Here is a 17,145-nt window from a genome sequence, read left to right on the forward strand (position 1 = left end):
TCATGTTGCATTAATCATTGTATTGTTTTAAGTCTAGTGCAGCGTGCATGTATGTTACAAAAATGGCATATAAATAGGCTAAAGCTCACCTTATTGTCAGCAAGCAATGCCGAGTACCGACAGTCGTTAACGCATTAGTCCCGACATTTAGCATAATAATACACTGCCGTCTCACCAGTCTGATTGTCAAGTAGCAGAATCTGAGTTCCCAGAATAAGCAACAATGGAAAGATACCGTGAAAATAGCTAGCCTACATCAAAACACCACCAAAGTGGCTTGAGTTGTTTTTACAGCTCTGTGGTAGTAGCCTACTAACATGTAATATTAAACACGAAACCCATGAAATCCCATAGTAGGCTATGGCACCAACAATAATACTTATTTATTATTTACCCCCCCCCCTTTTTTTCTTACTTCTTTGTAACTTGTGACGTTTAACTGCTGTGCTGCCTCTGGGACTGGGCAACTGAATTTCCCCAGTGGGATAATAAAGGTATCTATCTATCTATCTATCTAATATTCCATTACCTAAATTAACCAAATCAGTAGGCTTACATCTCTAACATAAAGCCCTCCACTATTTTTCACAGAAATACCAGACTACTTCCAAACAGCATCCTTGCAAATTCTATGTCGTTTTAGAAATGTAAATGAAAATCCCAAACAGCTTAATGTGTGCCTAGAGCCCATTTACACATTCTCTCAATCATTAAACATAATTCTATAGACGCCATTCCATGTAGATGGGATTGCATTTGAACAAAAACACCATGCCTGGGAACATTAAATAGGTCTAAAGTGGCACACCAATGTCAATGTATAACTTGCAGATTGTTAAGTAATGCTATAAATAACATGAAATCTAAATCAATGAATTAAAATCAAATCTAAATCAAATGTAATATCCAATGGCAGAGATATTGTAGATTTATAGTAATACAGCACTTTCCCACAGCACAGGTAATTAAGCCAGGTTGAAAATAGTAAAACATTCTACATAATGCATATCAACAACAACAAAAAAGTCCAGGCAAGTATAATAACAGGCTTTATTTGTACACCCAGAGGTTGTATTTGAGAAGTCAAGTGTGTCCAACACTCCCTAAGATGCCAACACGATGGAAGTCACAGCTCTTCTCTTCAACCAGTCCATGTCAAAAGGAACTTCTGTCTCTGGCTGCTGCAGGCTGTGTGAATGAAGTAGAAAAACAACACATCACAACACTGAAACAACAATAATGATTGAGCTGGTTTTGACTTCTACATATTTACAATTAGAAATGAGCCAATATTTATAAACGTCTCTTTATTTAAATAATAAAATGGTCAAGTAGCCAACAATGTGTGAGTGTCTGACGTACTGTTTTGTACAGCAATCTTTGTATTGCTATCAAAATATCAATGGCGATCATTAGTAGGCTATGATACCGTTAATTTTACATAAGGACAAAACATCTATTGTCTAAAGTACTCGGAATGCCAGGAACACACCTAGTCTACTTAGCACCTTATAATCTAAGGCTCAATGTGATTATCAGCAATCATATTGGCCGATTCTATTGTATTGCAAAGTGATGGCTGGTGGATGGCCCCTTTTAAAACGAGCTTTAGATGGGCTATTTTTTAAATAGCCTAGGTATAAAATAAGGCTAAAGTGTTCTATGTATGTTTTATAATATAATGTATATGCTAAGTAACTAATAACTCAAGTTGTCAAATAAGTGTAGGATAGTGGAGTAAAAATACAATATTTGGATCCGAGATGTAGGGTGTGTAGGCCTACTGGAAATACTAAAGTACAATACTTTTAAATGTACTGTAGTTACTTGGCCATATCACGCCAACAAAAACTGTGTAGGCTGTTTGAAAATAGCAGATCTGCAAGCGTCGTGTTGCTGTAATAAAGTCAATTTAATTCCGGACTTTTACTTTAGACAGTACTGTTATGCATTGCAGTACTGTATTGATACTTTTACCTAAGTAAAAAGGTACATTTTCCAACACTGCCAGACATGCATATACCCTGTAAGACAGTAAATAATATAGCTTACCAATCGACAACATGCCTTTAGCTTCGATGTAGCTGGATGCTAGTGAATCCGGTGAAATAAAAACAAATGTTCCAGTATAGCCCTCAGGGATTTAGGTCCGTTTTCTTGTCCATTCCAACATAAGTAGCGACCGTGTTGATGCTAAAACAAAGTCATCAGTACACTAAGTCAACAAATGCCCCTTTTACCTTTCTTTTTTTTAACAAAACGTTTCGTTCACTGTGTAGTGTGTGTGTGTGTGTGTGCCTCGCATTGTTGTACTCGGCTCGGAACATTTCACAAGTAACACATCCGGTACGGCCGGGATGTGACGCGACCATACACAGAATCTGTGCTGGGATGACGCGGAAGCCCAGGGATCCTCCCATCTTGGCCCAGAGGTTAATTTTCAGTTTTCGCCACCTAGTGGCGGAAAAAATTACCTCTGGGAACTCAGATTGCTAATAGTCAAACAACCTGAAATAGACACCAAGTCTGCATTTGTAGATCATCTGGTTCAAAGTTTATAACAAAAAATATTTTTCAGGTGGCGGCCATATTGGACTTGGCAACTATGTGACCCCAAAGGACACTGGCTTGGGTACCATAGCTAAATCATTAGATCATGCCCTGGACTACATCTGGGCAATATTTGGTGTTTTTAGACTGATTGGCGTGAAATATCCCTAAGGGCGTGGACTATGGTTATTTTTCACAATATAAATGATATAGCCTAGAAGTGGGTCCTTTACAATTGATCTTAAATCAGAATATTTCATTGTATTCCCCATGTATGAAAATATAAAAAATGACATTTCAGTCAATTTTCTACATTGTTTAGTCAAACATATATGTGTTTTATTATGTTTCATCATAGTGATGGCCCGTTTTGAGGGCTTAGCTGCCATTTTTGAGCTTGACATACAGCAGATTTGGATTCAGCAGCCCTTAATACCCCTAGAAAACATGTATGTCATGAATTAGCACTTTAAATAAGCACCTTTTCTGAAATCCAGCCTAGACTACTTGTGCATCTCTCTGCACAGAAGGGGCAAAGAGAGGCATTACCTTTGGTGGCACATTACGTAATGGCATAGGGTGGCACAAGGGATAGCCTAGCACTGTGTATAAAATGTAACAACTGGGCAGAGGAGTTGGGAGAGGGGGGTTAGGCGGGGGAGGACAGTCATGTTGGCTTTTGTAGACACACAACTGCTTTCATACCTGTACTTGTACTTGATGTTGTTCTCTTCTTTCTCTCCCTTGCCTTCCTCAGCCTCCTCTTCATGTCAGATACAGGAACAGTTTGAGCTGAACAGAATGTACAAGCCTGGGGACGTCGTTCTGGGAGGCTTGTTTGAGATCTATTTATCCTCTGTCTTGCCTGAGCTGTCTTTCACCTCCAAGCCACATGAGTTCATGTGCCATAGGTGAGTAGCACACATACTGTACAAGTCACAGGGATTCTCAAACATTTCATTTGTCCTGGACCAGGTATGAGAATGTGTTGAATTGTGCTTGGCCGTGGAATCCCATCTGAAAAGTCCACCTTAAGAGAAAATGTGGTGTTTTTCAAAATCATGCCATGCCTTTCACAATTTGTTTAATTAGCCGATTTACAAGTTGTATATGGTCAATTTTCGAAAAGTATAAAATATGATTGTTATTATATTAGCATTTTTTTAAATGGATAGCTTGCATTGATAGATAATAACAAAGGATTAGTTAATGTTGTATAATTCTACAAAGATAAATGTGAGGCTACAGTGTGATTTGTGTGTTAGTATGTACATTAAAGGGTTCAAGCAGGCCCAGACCATGGCTTATGCCATCAGTGAAATCAACAGAAACCCCAGCTTACTGCCCAATGTGACTCTGGGATATAACCTGTCATGTGGCTGTCATGTGACTGTATTCCGTGGAGCCATGTCACTGGTCAGTGGGAGAGAGGAGCACTTTCTATTGGATGAGAGCTGCGTTGGGTCTCCTCCAGTGCTGGGAATTGTGGGTCCTGCTACCTCATCCAGTTCTATTGCTCTCTCTAGAATGTTAGGTTTATACAGAGTACCCATGGTAAGTTTACACATTGAAATCCCCTATCATCATGACCTATTTTATGTAATTGTTTAATTTTGTTTATTTGGGTATTCACAAATGTAAAATGTGATAAATAATGTATTCTTTCTACAGCTTGAAAGACACAGAACATACTTGCTTGCAGGCAAAGCATGTGTGCAGCGAGGGCAGATTTAGAATGCAGTGTGAAACAGGTTTTCAAAAGGTCGGATCACAATGCATCTGTGTTAGAAGTGATCTCAATGCGTTGGATGAATAGGATTCTATTGTGATGATGGAGTAGGGATTGTGTTAAAAGCACATTGTGATCCACTTGGTTTCTGAAATGTGATTCAAAATGGCAATGCAGCTTTTTCTATCATTATTCTTTACTTTTCTTTCTCCTTTTTTTGCTCCCCCCCCCCCCCTCTGCTCACATGTGCTGCTTGCAGGGGAAATTATATAAAATAATAATTATAAATCCCAGAACAGATGTTTTATATCTTTCTTTCAGATAAGTCACTATGCTGCTTCCTCTACTCTCAGTGACCTGAACCAGTTCCCCTCCTTCTTTAGAACAATCCCAAACAATGACTTTCAGGTAAACAAACAGTAGTAGCCTACAGTACATGTTCCACAATCATCATGAATGTCTCACTTTTTTGTGTCAAACATAGAATAGCAGCTCTATAGAATATCTGAAGTATAGAACAGGGTTAATGTGTGGTTTGTAATACTAATATGAATCTGAACAGTAACAGAAAAAAGGGCAACAGTACCTTTACTTGAGTAGATTAATATGTATTTAGTGCTTGAGCAAATATGTATTTAGTTACTTTCAGCCACTGTATGAGGAGGGGGAAAAAGGAAAAAAATAATCTGAATTGGAAGCACTTTTATTTTCTCATCAGGGGTTTACATGTAAAGAAATTAGTGATTTCTTTCTTTTTTTGGGAGATGGAGATTATAGAGATAGAGTAAGATTATGTTCTGATCAGATTGTGATCTTTAGGTGCGAGCTATGCTGCAGCTTATGATGCGCTTTGGATGGACCTGGGTTGGACTGCTGTTTAGTGATGATGCTTATGGCCGCAACGCTGGCCGAACCTTCCACAGGGACCTGTCCCGCTCTGGTCTGGGTTGTGTGGCTTATTCAGAGGCTCTGCCCTGGGACAATGACCTGGACAAACTCCACAGGATTGTCACTGTCATGAAGGAATCCACTGCTCGTGTGGTCATTGCATTTGCATATAGAATGTATATCATTAATATCATGGATGAGGTTTGTTTTATTGTTAGGCCTTTGAAATGTACAGTATCCTTTATTCAACCAGGAGAGTCAGGTTGAGATATGAAAACTCTTTTGTAAATAATTATCGTATATGAAATAGTTATAAGCAGGCCTGGAATTTCGTCATTTTAGGGGCAAGGCACTTGGCCTTTGGTGTTGTCCATTGTTTGAGGGCACAAAGGCCAAATGCCAGGGCAGGAAGGCCAACAAATAAAACAACATTTTGGTCCATTGAAAGGATTAATTGAATTTAAGATTTAAAGTGTTGTATGTAGACTATCTGCTGTGCAATAAATAAATTGGTATTTACAATCTGATCCATGATCAGCCCTGCACCAATCAAAATCACTGGATTGGTTTAAAAATGGGGACTCAACAAAAGACTCTGGTCTACATGACAAGTAAGATACACTGGTGTCAACATTTTGGCAAGAAGACAGAGACAGAGCAGGAAGTTGTCCAGTCAGCTGGGCCATTAAGGCCACTGTGGCCTCAGGGCATGCCATTGGTTTGAGGGGCACAAGGCCAAACTGAGGGGCAACGACTGTGATGGCCTTCATGAAATTCCTGCCCTGGTTATAAGGAATCTGAAATAAGTTAAATTGAAGGAAATGCATCCCTTCATATCTCATGCGTGTGTGTGTGTGTGTGTGTGTGTGTGTGTGTGTGTGTGTGTGTGTGTGTGTGTGTGTGTGTGTGCGTGTGCGTGTGCGCGTGTGCGTGTGCGTGTGCGTTGAGACAATCAACAGGTGGTAAGACAGAATGTGACAGGTCTGCAATGGCTAGCGGCCGCAGGGTGGACGAAAATGAAAGATAATCATTTCCACACTCCTCGCTACATGCCATACCTGTTGAGCACTCTAGGGGTCGCCATCCATCGCGGAGAGATACCAGGATTCAAGGAGTTCTTGTTAAAAATACATCCTCACAATGATCCTGACAACATACCAGAAAACTCTATAGTGAGTATTTGTTTAATGTTGTATTTTAAACTGCAATTTGTAAATTAAATCAGTTTATTCATATTTATGGCATAAAAGACATTTATGGGGTGATTTTATCTTCTACAGTGGATGATGGGCACACCAGTGTTGTTTTTGACAGTAAATTTAGATTTAGTTTTAGTCATAATTTAGTTACCTGAAAAGTATTAGTTTTAGTCTAATTTTAGTCGACTAAATATCATAGGATTTTAGGCGACTAAATCTACATTTGATTTAGTCAACTGAAATGTATTTTGGCAGGCCTTGATGACATCGTAAAAATAGCCGATCTACAAGCTCACAGCGTGTCGCGCTGCGACGCGTTGTAAGCTTGTAGATCTGCTATTTTCAGCAAGCAACACCTGAGAGCAACCAAACATAAAATGACTCTCTTCTCCACTAGTCCCTCCCTAAAGTTTTAGTCTAGTTTTTATTTTGTTGGACGAAATTGTCAATATATTTAGTCCTAGTTTTAGTCATCATAGCTCACTCTTTATTTAGTTTTTATTTCGTTTTCGCCAGTGAAAAAAACGCAGTCGACAAACATTCGACTAAAAATCAACACTGGTGCACACTGCACACCGAATAGTTTTAAAGCAGTTTGATTCAATGTTTAGATATTTGCCATTCATTTGAGTGACACACCTCAGATTAATTAGACTGACTCATTGATAATACTTTGTCGCCTTCTTGAAATAATGGCCTACGTCACTTTGTAGGAAAATTATATTTTTGCCAAACAGCACTGGCCACCTCTGTCTGCCTATAGGCTATCCTAATTGGAAAGGATTATGCTGTTAGTATAATGGCCTATCTCAAAAGTGCCCTTAATGGGGTTGTGAGGTGTGCTAATTCAGATGTCTGAGTCTTATATATGATGAACAGGTTCTGGAGAAAGCATCATCTATTAAAGCGGACAGCTCTCATCCCCTTAATTCTTTATTATTAAATTCTTCCGGCCAATGATTAAAGGCCCCTGTAACAAAAAAATATTGGTACAAATTTTCATTTGTCCCTTCCTACCTCCATCCGTGCTGTCAATAACGGAAGCTGTTTATTCTCATGGTTGTTGTTACACTTACACTTATACTTACTGTTATCTGGATATTGTGACCTTGTTTGTGTTTGTTCACAGTGTTTTTAGAGCTTTTTATCATTTGCTGTATTACGAATTGCCTAGTTTGGGACATAATAAACTTGACTTGACTTCAAATGTGCCCTGAGACAAAATAAGCAATTCTTCTTTTTCTTTTTCTCTCGCTTTTTCTTTTTCTTTTTTTTTTTTTTGGGCAAAAAATATCCATGCTGTCACTGTGACATCACAGGTGATATCACAGGTGACCTATCACCTATGTAAAAGTCCACATATACTGTAGATGCCTTAATGGTCCACGTCACATTGATCCAAACCAGTATGCGCACGCGGGTCGGCACCAAATGAACCCCACCGTTCATAGGATACAATGGATGGCACTCGTGTTTAAAAATGCATTCCATCAAACTTTCAGATGCCGTTTTTCTCCCAGTGTGGAGGAAGAATGCTTAGGATTTTTACTGTAAATTCTCACTCTTGAAATATATAATCCTTAGTTTCTGTTGATTGTAAACAATAATAGCGATTCAAAACAGTTGTCCTTCAAACCCCACCTCCATTCACCGTCATCAGAACAGAGGGAGCGCTCCTCATGATCATCAGAGTGTCTACTGCTCGCCCAGCTGCAGTCCATGAAGCCTAATTTATGCTCCGTCTTGCGACGGTGTCGCGTGCAGACTTCCAAGCTCAGAAGGGTTGCATTGGTGACGCGATGTGAGTTTGTATATCAGCTACTCTTGACGCGGAATACCGTTGTGCAATGAAGTATATATGTCTCGATAGGGCGCTCCCATGGGAGCACCTCACTAGCACACAAGAGGACGCTGAATAACCAGCGCTCCCCAAAACAACAGGTTTGGGGATCTTTTGGGAATTGATTACATGATACAGTCAGCTGTACATTCAGTCTCAATGTTTGTAAACAAATAATTGGTCTATAGGTATCCCTTTTATGGCCATAAATATATGAAGATCCCTGATGTCATTGATATATCTCACTGGCCAAATGGCAAAGGCATGGCCCATATCTGTGTGGCTGGTTCAGATAGGGATCTCCATGTATGGGCATAAAATATATTGTATGTATATGCATACATATTATTATTAATAAAGGATAAAACAAAATAAAAAGTCCATATGGTCATTCCCATAAACAAAATCCCTTTTATGCCCATATATGGAGATTTCTGATGTCATCAGTCATCAATTGTTTTAATCCCAGGCCAAACACGTTAATATCAAGTCCATATATGTATATGGATATATATTAATAAAGGATAAAATAAATAAAATGTCCACCCACTGAGCAATAGACATCTATTAGACGTTGGTCTAAAATTGGTCTAATAGAGGTATAGATTTGAACGTTTTTTAGATGTCTAAGCTTAGACTAGACGTTGACGTTATTTCAACAGCTTTATATAGACACGGCCTATTTATATACGTCCATTAGACGTCTAAAATATAGACTGTCTATATATAGAGGCCTATTAGACTAGTCTAAGCTTAGACGTCTAAAAAACTAGACGTATATTAGACGTCTAATAGACGGAAAAATGTTTAGGGGGCATATACAGTATGGGCATTCCCAGATGATGCCCTGTTAGGGTACATACACACTTATGCCCAAATATGGAGAATCCCAAGGCATCAAACCCAGGCCCTAACTCGGCCCTGCTTGGCTTTACTAATTAACATACGTGTTATGCCCATATATGGAGATCCCTGTCCCAATGTTATCAATATTGAGGACATATCTGGGAATGCCCCTATTTGGTAATGCCCATATATGGGCATGTTTTGACATAACATTGTTGAATATCATGCAGGGGTCTCCATACATAATTGGTCCCATATACATCACTGACCAGATGGCCAAGAATTGGCGTGAGGTCGCATGTCGTCCTGAGGCGTCTTACTAGTATTTAAACCTCTTATGTTACATAAATGACAGTGTTATTTTAGTGTCAATAGTCATGGAATGTTATAAACTTTTTGGGGGAAAATATTACGAAATATCATATAGTTTGGGTTGGATTTTTTTTTTTTCTGTTTTCTGAAAAATGAATTTATTTGAAAAAGAAAAACATACAGACAAAATATTGAATCAAGCAACTGTCCGGGCTGCACAGACAAAAAGCCACAGTATTCGTTAAAACAAATAACCCTAACGTTAAGTCTTATTGTGCTTCTTCAGGTGAGGCAGTTTTGGGAGCACACGTTTCAGTGTAAATTTGCACCCCTTCCATCGGAGTGGGTGGATGCTGGTGGAGAGGTGTGTAGTGGACAAGAGGAGCTGGGAACAGCAGATACAATCCTTCTGGATGTGTCTGACCTCCGTTCAGAGTATAATATATACAAGGCTGTGTATGCTGTGGCCCATGCCCTCCATGACATGTTGCAGTGTGTGCCAGGAAGAGGGCATTTCACTGGGCACAGCTGTGCCAGTTTGCAGACAATACAGCCATGGCAGGTGTGATATGCATTTACTGTTTAGTCTATTGATGTTTCTAGTTACGTATGTTATCTTCATTATTTATCTATCAGTCAGTCAGTCAGTCAGTCAGTCAGTCCCCCGACCGGCAGATGTGGGGGAGCCATTGCTCTCCTTTGCTCCATTGATCAGGTGCCAGTGAGTCACTCCCCAAACACTATAAAAGCCATGCACCACTCCTCAGTCTGGAGTGGCCACATAGAAGAACACCTTGGCTATTATAGTCACAGTAGAGGACAGGGATTGTTAGCCTACAGTAGGCCTATATGCATTTGGATCAGCAAGACAATTCTGTCCCATATACCAAAATTTACTTTACATTTGTGTTACCGTACTTAATATACTCCACTGCACTTGCATTTGGCAGTTGCTGGTTCCCAAAGTGTGGTTCCGGGAACCCCGGAGGATCCTTGAGGGGTTTACAGGGGGTCAATGGCTCGTTGCCAAAGTGAGGTTCGGGGACCTCTGGGGGTCCTTAAGCTGTTTTCTGGATGAATTTGTTTTCACACTTTGGGAATCTCTGAGTAACATAGTTAAATAGAAGTAGATGCATGCTGGAACACTACATTTTCATGCTGGAAAAAAATATATAATAATGATTTTCTAATGGCCAGATGATTTAATGTCCAATTCATAGACTTGGAAGAGGACCTTTGTCAGTTATTTTTGCCAGTCAGTTTGCAGTGAAGTAATCTTTTGAAGCAAAACATGATTAAAGATTGACCTTTCCTGAATCTTGAGGAAACAAAAGAGAATGATTCATGACAAAGACCATCCTTGAGCTCAATCTATACTGAGTACACATCCACCCCCTCCCTCAGACTTAGATGGCTGGGATTGTGTTGTAAATAACGCAAGGGTGTAGTTTATACAACAACAGTCCATCTCAATATAACTATTGTGCACATTGCATTGAGTAGATCTTTTAAAGTCTCTTCAGCTTCATAATTGTACTCGTTACAGCTTTTGTATTACCTGGAAAAGGTCAACTTCACCACGTCATTTGGTGAAGATGTCTCATTTGATGAGAATGGGGATGTTTTACCAATCTGGGATATCATGAACTATGTGTGGCTCCCTGATGGAAGCATAAAGGTTCATGGTGTGGGTGTGGTCAAGAAGTCAGCCTCCGCAGGTGAAGAACTCATCCTTGATGAAGACCTCATCCTTGACGAAGACATCATCTTCTGGAACTTTGAATATGCAAATAAGGTCACTTTGGCTTTCTAAAATAGCTCATGTCAAGCACTGTTGTTTTTGACAGCAAATTCTGATTACGTTTTAGTCATAGTCTTTTGAATAAAATGTCATTTAGTTTTAGACATAATTTAGTCACCTGAAAAGTTTTAGTTTCAGTCTAATTTTAGTCGACTAAATATCATACGTTTTAGGCGACTAAATCTAAAGTTGATTTAGTCAACTGAAATGTATTTTGGCAGGCCTTGATGGCATTGTAATGACCAATTTTACACTTGGTTGTATGCTGAAAACTTTCAGCACACAACACCTGAGAGCAACCAAACATAGAATGACTGTCTTCTCCACCAGTCCCTCCCTAACGTTTTAGTCTAACTTTTATTTCGTTGACGAAATTGTCAATTTAGTCTTAGTTTTAGTCATCACAGATTAGTTTTTATTTAGTCTTTATTTAGTTTTTGTCAGTGAAAAATGTGCAGTCGACAAAAAAATGTCGTCATAGTTTTAGTCAACGAAATCAACACTGGTGCCAAGCTAATGCCATCATAATGTAATTGAGTTTAGATTGAAATTGATCATCGTTGTTACTTTCCTCTGCAGCCTCTTCGGTCAGTGTGCAGTGAGAGCTGTTCTCCTGGAACCCGTATGGCCAGAAGGAAACGAGAACCTGTCTGCTGCTTTGACTGCATTGCTTGTTCTGAGGGAGAGATCAGCAATGAGACTGGTAGGTTTACATTACTAGATGTGGCCTTCACACCTAGTCCTATGGTGCACTGATAAGACCCATGTTCACAGTCAGGGGCGGCAGTGGCTCAGGGGTAGAGTTGCCGCTTAGAAGGAGAGTTTCAATCCCGGGCTCCCCCAGAGTTAGTGTTGAAGAGTCCTTGAGAAAAATCTCTGAACCCTTAGTTTCTCACGGTGTGCTGTTTGCTGTCTTGCATGGTTCAGCATGGTAGGAAGTGGAGTTATGGCTGTTTAAACCAGAGCCAATAGGAACACAGAGGGGGGGGAGCAATGGTGCGCCTGTGGCATCCAGGGGCCCCTGCTTTGGTGTAGCTATTCTGATGGCAGATCACCGAAGAGTGTTTGTGCCAAGTTTGGTGTGGATCGGAGCAATAGTGTGCCTCGCAGATCTGCAAGTTACGTTTGTGACGTCCACCCGCCCACCCTCTATACGATTAGGATTTAGCATTTTACAGTAGTTAAGTGTGCCTGCCATGCAATGGCAAAACACTTATTGTAATCCGCCATACTTCACAATCTTCGTCTTCATCTTCCCGCAAATTCCGGCATGTAATAACTGCCGGACAATTTACACCACCCCCGCAATATGTACATCAAAACGTGCGGCTCGGCCGGGAATGGTGTGCTATTACTTTTCTTTCTGATCCACCTTACCATGGCAACGTAATTCGCAAAAAACGACGCCCAAAACCCCATAGACTTTGAATGGGCAAAATTTCGGCACGTAATAACTGCCGCACGATTTACGCCACCCCCACAATATATACATCAAAATGTGCGGCTCGGACAGGAATGGTGTGCTATTACTTTTCTTTCCACGTTACCATGGCAACGTAATTCGTAAAAAACTAGAAAAGAACATTTCTACGAAATTTTAAGTGTGCCTGCAGCTCGCTAAGTGTGTGCAACCTTGTGTAGTGGTTGCTGTTAGCATTAGCATTTTTAGCATTAGCTTTAACATTTAGCATTAGCTTTAGCATTCTTTTGCATTATCATTAGCATTTTTACATTAACGTTAGCATTAGCTAACATTAGCAGCCAATAGGAATACAGAGGGGGCGGGCTTAATCAATTAAAGCCTAAAGTCCTGTGAGCGTTTTAAAGTTTAAATCACGTTGCTAGGCATAAGCATTAGCATTAGAATGTTTAACATTAGTATTTTTAGCATTTGCATTTCTAGCATTAGCTTTAACATTAGCATTTTAGCATTAGCATTTTTTGCATTAGCATTTTTAACATTAGCATATGTTGGCGTTAGCATTGGTTAGCATTAGCATTTGTTAGCATCTGCATGTGTTAGCATTATCATTTGTTAGCATTAGCATTAGCATTTTTAGCATAGCATTAGCGGAAGTAGCGGTTAGCATTAGCAGTTAGCCGTTGGGACTGTGGGACCACCCACCGTGTTTGAGACCAGTAACGTGTTGGGAAGTGGAGTTATGGCTGTTTAAATCTCAGCGAATAGGAGGACAGATGGGGTGGCGCTTATCATTACAGCTCGTCCCTATTGGCCATCTAAGTACTCACGCCAAGACCCTACCATGCTGCAAACTTGAGTTATACCTGTTTCAAGCTCAGCCAATAGGAAGATAGGGGCGGGGCTTAAGAGGGGATGGGGCTTAAGTAATAAGTCCCTATTGGCCATTTAAGTCCAGACACCAAGTTTCAAGACGGTACCATGCTGTGAACTGGAATTATGGATGTTTAAAGCCCAGCCAATAGGAATACAGAGGGGGCGGGGCTTAATCAATTACAGCTCGTCCCTAGTGGCCAGAAAAAGTCCAAAGTCGTGTGATAGTTTTAAAGTTTAAATCACATTTCTAGGCAAAAGTATGCCAGAGTAATGTGGCTCCAAATATTTTTTTTCCAGAGTCCCCTATTCAAAGTCAATGGGGTTTTTGGGCGTCGTTTTTTGCGAATTACGTCGCCACGGTAACAGGGATTGGAAAGAAAACACCATTAGAACACCATTCCCGGCACAGCCGCACGTTTTGATGTATATATTGCGGGGTTGGTGTAAATCGTGCGGCAGTTATTACGTGTCGAAATTTGCAAGAAAATGATTATTATTATTGTGAACTAAGTATGGCGGATTACAAAAGGTGTTTTGCCATTGCATGGCAGGCACACTTAAAAATGATGATAACTAGAAAAGAAAATTCCTACGAAATTTTAAGTGTGCCTGCAGCTCGCTAAGTGTATGCATTAGCATTTTTGATATTAGCATTTGTAGCATTAGCATTAACATTTTTTAACATTAGCATTAGCATTTTGGCGTTAGTATTTTTAGCATTAACATTAGCGAAGTAGCGGTTAGCATTAGCGGTTAGCCATTAGGTCTGTCGGACCACCCATCGAGTTTGAGAACAGTAACATGTTGGGAACTGGAGTTATGGCTGTTTAAAGCCCAGCCAATAGGAATAAAGAGGGGGCGGGGCTTATCATTACAGCTCGTCCCTATTGGCGGTCCAGTCCAGACACCAAATTTCAAGACGGTACTATGCTGTGAACTGGAGTTATAGCCGTTTAAAACCCTGCAAATAGGAATACAGAAGGGGCGTTGCTTAGTCAATTTCAGCTCGTCCCTATTGGCCGAAAAAAGTCCAAAGTCATGTGAGTGTTTCAAAGTTTAAATCACATTGCTAGGCAAAAGTATGCCTGAGTTATGTGGCGCCAAAGTTTCATTATTATTATTTTTTTCGGAGTCCCCCATTCTAAGTGGGGTGAGGCGCTATCCTGCCGACGCTACATTGTCTCGTTGTCGTTGTTGTGGATCAAAGCGACCGCTTGTTCCGTTCCGTGCCGCACGACGATCGCTCCGGTTCTCGATTTCACTGACACTAAAAAAAAAAAAAAACGTGACATATATATTGCAGGGGTAGCGTAAATCGTGCGGCAATTATTACGTGCCGAAATTTGTGGCGACATGACTGACTGACTGACTTACTTACTTAAGTATGGCGAATTACAATAAGTGTTTTGCCATTGCATGGCAGGCACACTTAACTACGTGCAAAAACACCATTGACTTTGAATGGGGGTAGGCAGAACAAAACAGATACTTTGGCACCACATAACTCTGGCATACTTTTGCCTAGCAACGTGATTTCAACTTTAAGACTCTCACACTACTTTGGAATCTTTCTGGCCAATAGGGACGAACTGTAATTGCTGAAGAAGCCCCGCCCCCTCTGTCTTCCTATTGGCTGAGCTTTAAACAGACTTTACTCCAGTTTTCAGAATGGTAACCTCTCAAAACTCGGTGTCTGAACTTAAACGGCCAATAGGGACTTATTACTTAAGCCTCGCCCCATCTGACTTGTTTCAGAGTCCTTGTCCTTAATTGGTTTGACGTAGCCCCGCCCCCTCGTCTGATTGGTCAAACTTGATTGTTCCTCTATTTGGCTCTATCAACCATTTGTCGTTAAAACTTGTGGGTGGTGTCATTTGACTTGTTTCAAAGTTCTTCACCTTAATTGGTTTAACTTAGCCCCGCCCCCTATTCTGATTGGCCGAAACTTAATTTGGCTTTATCTCGTCAACTGTTTGTCGTACAGACTTGTGGCTGGTGTCATTTGACTTGTTTCATAGTCCTTCAGCTTAATTGGTTTAACTTAGCCCCGCCCCCTCTTCTGATTGGCCGAAACTTTATTTGGCTATATCTTGTCAACCGTTTGTCGTACAGACTTTTGGGTGGCGTCATTTGACTTGTTTCAGAGTCCTTCACCTTAATTGATTTAACTTAGCCCCGCCCCCTCTTCTGATTGGTCAAAGCTTTATTTGTCCATAACTCCACTTCCCAACACGTTACTGGTCTCAAACTTGGTGGGTGGTCCCACGGCTAATGCTTACCGCTACTTCCGTTAATGCTAAAGCTAAAAATGCTAATAGTAAAAATGCTAATACTAAAAAAATGCTAATGGTAACAAATGCGAATGCTAAAAAGCTAATGTTAAAAATGGTAATGGTAATGCTAATGCTAACACATGCTAATGCTAACAAATGCTAAAGCTAATATGTTCTTTTCTAGTTTATCTTTAGAATAATACTATAATAATAATAATAAGGGTAATAATAGTTACCTATATTATCCCGCGGGGGAAATTCAGATATCGCAGCCCAACCCAGCTGCTATACCTGTATATCCTAATCTAACACTCTTTGTTAGACTCTACAGAGTGCACCAGTTGTCCAGAGGACTTCTGGTCCAGTCCCCAGCGTGACCACTGTGTCCCTAAGGGCGTGGAGTTCCTCTCCTACCATGAGGCCCTGGGTATCGCCTTAACAACCATCTCATTGCTGGGCGCACTTATCTGTGCCGTTGTGCTGGGAATCTTCATCTATCATCGAGACACGCCCATGGTGCGCGCCAACAACTCAGAACTCAGCTTCCAACTTTTGCTGTCACTCAAACTGTGTTTCTTCTGCTCTCTTCTGTTCATTGGACGTCCCAGAAAGTGGACCTGCCAGCTGAGACACGCAGTGTTTGGCATCAGTTTTGTGTTGTCTGTTTCTTGCATTCTGGTAAAGACTATGGTGGTGTTGGCCGTGTTCAGGGCCTCCAAGCCTGGAGGAGCAGACATTATGAAGTGGTTTGGTGCTGTGCAGCAGAGAGGAACAGTTCTGCTTCTTACCTCCATTCAGGCATTGATCTGCTTAGTCTGGCTTATCTCTGCCTCACCGACTCCTCATAAAAACACACAATACATCAGTGATAAGATAGTCTATGAGTGTGATGTGGGATCAACAGTTGGTTTTGCAGTGTTACTGGGTTATATTGGTTTACTGGCACTCCTTAGCTTCCTCCTAGCATTCATGGCAAGGAATCTTCCAGACAACTTCAATGAAGCCAAGTTAATCACTTTCAGCATGTTGATCTTCTGTGCCGTGTGGATCGCCTTCATCCCAGCATATATCAGCTCTCCAGGCAAATATGCAGATGTGGTGGAGGTCTTTGCTATTTTAGCATCTAGTTTTGGCCTTTTGTTGGTACTGTTTGGACCAAAGTGTTATATAATGCTTTTGAAACCTGAAAGAAACACTAAAAAGTCCATCATGGGTCGAGGTGCCACCAGGACATAGAATCAGAAATGTATTTTATATTTTTACAATATGTTTGTAATTGGAAACTAAGCCCAGTTGGTTAAAAGTTGTCTGTACTCCTTTAAAGAAAAGTAATTTTAGATCTGTATAAAGAAGAACAATTTTAACTTCATTCTTTGTGGGTCAAAGCGCTCAAATGTACCCCTTTAGCTGT

This window comes from Nannobrachium achirus (genome assembly GCF_963921795.1).
Source record: "Nannobrachium achirus genome assembly, chromosome: 6".
In the NCBI taxonomy this organism is placed as follows: Eukaryota; Metazoa; Chordata; class Actinopteri; order Myctophiformes; family Myctophidae; genus Nannobrachium; species Nannobrachium achirus.